The sequence below is a fragment of the Armigeres subalbatus genome, chromosome 2 (genome assembly GCF_024139115.2).
Source record: "Armigeres subalbatus isolate Guangzhou_Male chromosome 2, GZ_Asu_2, whole genome shotgun sequence".
NCBI lineage: Eukaryota > Metazoa > Arthropoda > Insecta > Diptera > Culicidae > Armigeres > Armigeres subalbatus.
The window spans coordinates 109,934,928-109,940,994 of NC_085140.1; the positions used below are offsets into that span (position 1 = coordinate 109,934,928).

Below are 6,067 nucleotides of genomic sequence, written 5' to 3' on the forward strand. Positions count from 1 at the left end.
TCATCGCTATATTCGCTGAGCTGATGAACTCCTCATCATCGCTGGATGCTGAATGAACGAATATTTTGTACAGTTTCACCTCAGATCGAAGGAATTCCGATAGGGTTGGAATACAGCTGGGCTCCATTATTGGCTATTTCAGTGGTTTTGAATTGTACGATGTTGTTAGATACTTAAAGATTGATGATGAATATGCTCATCGACGGCAACATTTTATAATCAGCAGGTATGAACTGGAGAATGCTTGCTTCTTTCTACCCATCATAAACTGTTAGACGGATACAAATGTCCTAACAAAGTTGTATAGACTTGTAACGTACCTGATTTTTTATATCTTTTGCTTAAAATCCTCCTAAGCATTGAAGCTACCTGGCGTCAAATATCGATTCAATCATCATAATCCGATTCGACTGGAATTTTGACTTTAGCTTTCGCATTATTGATAAATATCCATATTTTTATTATTTGGATTTCTCAACATTTCTATGTCTTATTCACGATAGCAACATTTAAGTGGTTCACGCTCCAATGTCAATAAACAAAGCATCAAAACTTTCAATTATCGTAATTTTGTTATTAGTTTTCTAAACCAATTTATTATTGTGAAGAAGGAATTTTAGTTGAAAAAATCTCCATTTGACACTTAATCATTGCACACTCTTTACTTTACTCTTTCAATAATCCTACGTGTATGAGCAAGTTGTCCCATGTTATTAATCTCGAAAAAAAGAAATAATAAAAAAATAAGCCTTATGTGCCACGTAAAATGTTAAAACACAGATTATCGATATTTTGTTCCTATTCGTCAATCGTAGATTTCTGTCTTAGTTAAACTTCCTGCCTTCCTGCCGGTCAACGGAAGAACTAGTTAATATTTACATCATATACGTGGCCTTTATTTGGCCAAATTTATTCGCTCCTGTTACGCTTTTCATTAGTGTTGATATGCATATGCAGGATTCTGTACGGACTCACAGACAAGCTTGGGGCAATAACACCACTGTTTTCAAAGCCCACTGTTATTACACCGAGTGGGACCTAATCGGTTATAACGTCTGGCGACACCACGGTGAGTGAGCTTCGAGTTCATAGGGTTACGGCAAGTATATCTGTCCGTGGTCTAATTCTCGTCATAGGCTCAAAAGCAACGTACATTTGCTATAACTCCCCCATATCAGGACATTCCCCCTGAACCCTCGTTTGGAAACGAATTGAGTTATAGCAAAACTGTGTCTCTTTTATTGGTTTTTGAGCTTATGACGAGAATTACATAAAACGCAGACGAAAATACCGGCCGTAACCCTACTATGTTCCAGAACGAAAGAAGGCCTACCATCCGGATGTCATAAAGTTGACGAGAAAAGTGCTTGCTTCTTCGACAATTTTCCCGTGCTTTCAATGGGTAGATAACAATTTTAGGCGAACAACTACCCTAATCGGGGTACAAATAATATATCAATATAGAGAACGAAGGTATCACAGCAAAAAATATATTAATTTGCTGCGACGCAATTTCTCGAAACGTACCTAAAAAATCGATGTAATTGATGATTAAACGTACTTTCACATCAAATCAACGCGTTATTACGTCGATCGCCATGAGATTCAATCGAAAAACATCATGACCAGGCTACGTAAACGAAACCTAAAATTAATCACATTCTCCGATGATAATACATTCAAAATGCTGCACGCTCATGATAAAATATAATATTACCGAAATCGACGTAATATTGCTTAAAAAACTTGGGACGAGCGTGCCACAGCAGCTGCTGACAGTCGGCCATGTTTTTATTTTCTGTTTGCACCAAACGACGCGGTGGTGGTCAAGCATTTTTTTATTATTTAACTGGTAAATTGCTTATCATAATTGCTGTTAGTATCCTGACATGGGCCTTACTAAGGTGCTCATCGATTAATTCTCATAGGAGAGTGAAAACCAGATCTGCAGGTAAGTTATTTGCAAATTTAATTCTCAGCGGCGGAAGTGTAAAATATGTGTCTCAAGACCGCTGATTGAAAAAAAATATCCTCATTTCATCCACAGATATAATGAACAGAAGCATGCGTGATGTTACCGGTTTTCTTTTGTGGCCCACTTATCATCGCATCGGTAGGAATCAAAACATGTATATTCGCAGGTATGTTACAAATTCATTTTAATGTCAGCCCGGCCGAACCGAATCTTGAAAATTTGTTACGGGTATATTTGCAGAATCGAAAGCACACCGCCCATATCACGAAGGCAAAGCAGTTGATTTAACACCGGATAGAAGAACATATGTTTTGTAAAGTGCTGAAGCAGTTTAACCGCCAAAGATCATCCAGGAATGTTAAATCCACATAATGGAAGGAAAATGGAGACTCCGTCTGGTGCAGGCAAGAAGGATTCGCATTGAAGGTTTGCATGAAAGGATTCGAAGAGAACAAATGTATCAGAAAATTAGATAAAAAATAATGATAAAGACACAAATTATTGAGTAAAAGTTAGAAATTAGGAATTGAGTACACCTGATTCTGTTTTTACACGGATTTTTTTACACGACCGTGTGAAAAAAATCCCATACAAAATTTTTGCGAAATTGCTCCATTTTGTATGATTCGTCGAGAAATCATAAAACTTTTTTTACACGGATTTTTGAATTTTGAACTGAAAACTTTTTTTGCGCGGAACGCATCCCCCATGTGAAAAAAGCATCGGGTGTATTTAATATTTAAATAAAATTTAAAATTAAAATTTAAAACTAAAAATTTAAATTTCTTAGATTTTCAAATTTTTAGACTCTAGGATTTTTAGATTTTTAGATTTTAGGATTTTTGAATTTTAAGTTTAAGGATGCTTAGATTTGAAGGTTTTTAAATTTCTATATTTTTGGATTTTTATATTTTTAGATTTTAAGATTGTTAGATTTTTTTAATTTCAGATTTTTGGATTTGTGGATATTTAGATTTTTAGATTTTAAGATTTTTGGATTTTTAAATTTTTTGGATATTTGAATTTTGAGATTTTTAGATTTTAAAATTTAAAGATTTTCAGATTTTTAAGTTTTTGAATTTTAAGATTCTAAGATTTTTTGATTTTTAAATTCTTAGATTTTTGGATTTTTAGATCTTTAAATTTTTAGATTTTTTGATTTTTAGATTTTTAGATTTTCTAGGTAATAAATTTTTTGGATTTTAATTGTTTTAGATTTTTGATTTATTATATTTAATTTATGAATACAGTAATATCCCGATTTTATCACCCCCCTGGTGAATTTTGGGGTGATAAAACAGGGTATGTGACAAAATAGAAAAAAAAAAAATATTTCCATTTTTTAAAATTCATTTCACAGATATGATTCATTTTATGCCTTGGAAAGGCCAAATGCATGAACGGTACCCGTTATTTCTTGTCGAAATTGCTTACAGAATATTTCCCAGGCACTCAGAAGTCGTTCGTAATAAACTACAGGCGGTGAAAATTATTTCATGAAAATCAATGTTGTTTGTAGTATTACTTACGAAAATAAAAAGAACGACAAAATTTTTTGGGGTGACAAAATCGGGTCGAAAACGTGATAATATCTGTGCGTGATAAAATCGGGTCGAAAACGTGATAAAATCGGGGGTAGACAAAATCGGGGAGTGACAAAATCGGGTCAACACTGTATACATATCCCTAGATTTTTAAATTTTTGGATTTTTAGATTTATAGGTTCTTAGATTTTCATATTTTAAGATGTTTAGAATTTTAAATTTTCAGATTTTTAGGTTTTAAGATTTTTAGATTTTAAAATTCTTAGATTTTTAAGGTTTTTGGTTTATAAATTTTCAGATTTTTGATTTTTAGATTTAAGGTTTTTAGATTTTTGGATTTTAAGATTTTAAGAGGCGGGCTTGGTAGTCATATGGCTACTGCTTCTGCCTCATACGCAGGAGGTCGTGGGTTCAATCCCAGGTCCGTTCCATTCTCCTACTTTGTATCTTTCTCTTTATTTCTCATGTTCTAGCAATCGCTAGAACTGGAAATGGACTTTCATACCGTTTCCATCACTATTCCTATACCTTCAACTTGAGTATTCTAACAGTAATCTACTAGAATTGGAAATAAACTATAGAGCTCGTTTCCTACATCCAATTAGAAATTCCATCAGTTACCTTCTCCATTGGCAACTCGTTAACCAAGACGAGCCTCTGCCTCTCGAACCTAACCCAAAAATTCCAACAAATTCCGCATGAACTCGTGGCAAGTGCAGATGTATATTCGGCTTGCAGTGGGCGAATGATTGCATCATCATTTTCTTCCCTTTCTCTACATTGACTTGCATTCTGACGTGGCAGGTGCCAGTATGACTTAACAAATGAGATCACCAGTACTTGTGCATTGAAGATGAGTGCTAGTCCCAAGCAAACATTTGTTGGTTCCCTGTGCAAGAACAGCTGATCTGGTCATAATGGAGTAGCAACTACGAGCAGTCAATCAAGCTCAAGCTCAAGCTCAAGCTTTTGGATTTTAAGATTTTAAGAATTATAAATTTCTAAATTTTAGTATTTTTAGATATTTTAATTTTTAAATTTTAAGATTTAAAGATTTTTGGATGATTAGATTTTAAGATATTCAAATTTTTAAATGTTTAGATTCTTAGATACTAAGATTTTTAGATTTTGGATTTTTAGATTTTTAGATTTTTGGATTCTTAGATTTTTAGATTTTTAGACGAGGGGGACGCCACTTTGCATTGCACACTTAATCGCTGCCAGATCTTATAAAATTCTGGTCGAAAAGCCATCGCTTTTATAATCGCAACTAATCGCGAAGTGAATCGCATAATCGCACCCCATCGCGCTTTATCGCAACTGTTTATTGCTCGAATCGTAAACTGCGATCCATTGTTACCAGAGTAACCAACCAAACATGTTTTATTTATTTCGAGTAGGTAAATTCCGTGGCATCGGTGACAACTGTAAATTTTAATCCCGCAAGGACACCAACGTATTAACATAGATATAATAATCAAGATGTTGGGGTCAGAGCAAATTAGTACTTATTTTGTGGTTCCAGTGTACTAAGATTTCGGTACCCAGCGGTACCCAGTATGACTAAGCAATCCTTTGATGAAAATTTGAATTTGTTCTAATTGTTCGCCGTCGTCATGGGTATCATTGTTTGTTTGTTTATGATTTACCTGTGGAATTGGGTGATTGCGACAAATATCATTTATCCGATTATAAGTTTCTTGTATTTACTAAATATTCTCTCATTTTAGGTAATAATCGGGAATAAATCGAAAGAACAAAACATAGAAAAAATCAAGTGATGTTATGCTCCACTAGCCCCGTGGCTATACCCTCTCAGGGTCGGCGACAACTTGCTGAAAAAGGACTCAACAACACTCATATGTGCGAATTGAAACGTCATGAAATAGAAGACCACTCACAGTATACTACATGACTGACGTTGGTTGTTCTGCTTGGCATTTGTGGCAGGTTCTTTCGCCTCGGTTTATCAGTCGGTTCACATGCCCGCTGGCGGAAGCAAGCCGCATTGGATGAAGTTCCCGGTAAACGGACGCGAAATCACACAACCTTACCTGGTCCTTCTCCTCAGTAACAAGCGTGCTTGCCCACCCGCCGCGTCTGTTCCTGGGAATTGACTTCTGGGTCTCGCTAGGCACCGGCACGGGTATCTTTTGTCCGTTACTTGGTGCCCGTTATGTAGGCCGAAAGGTAGCCAGGGGTTGCGATTCCCTGCCGACGGACGCTAAACGCATCAGTTCGGATTCCAGCAAGCGTGCGCAAAACCACACAACCTTACTGGGCCCTAACCTTAAAACGGGCGTCCAGCGATCACGTGACGTGTGACCTAGTACAATTGATGGATGGTAAACGCGGTTACGTCCCGGAATTTGTTACGGCAGTTTTTATCTTCAACGGACACCAGTAGCTTGGTGAATGGACTAACCTTGACTCCCTGGCTACTGTCTTTTTTCCACATACCCAGCTCTCTCCAGTTCTGATAGTTTTCAAATAATCGGGTATTTTGGTCGTATACAACTTGCTACGAATAAACTTACAAACAATTCGT

General features: G+C 36.0%; 1 long non-coding RNA gene across 1 annotated transcript; it reads left to right on the forward strand.

The window, feature by feature from the left end:
* The first annotated feature begins 1,799 nt into the window (after positions 1-1,799).
* LOC134214934 (uncharacterized) lies at positions 1,800-2,531 on the forward strand. The gene is made up of 3 exons (XR_009979978.1): positions 1,800-1,951; positions 2,048-2,141; positions 2,216-2,531. It is a non-coding gene; the product is annotated as an uncharacterized LOC134214934 (long non-coding RNA).
* Positions 2,532-6,067: the final 3,536 nt, after the last annotated feature.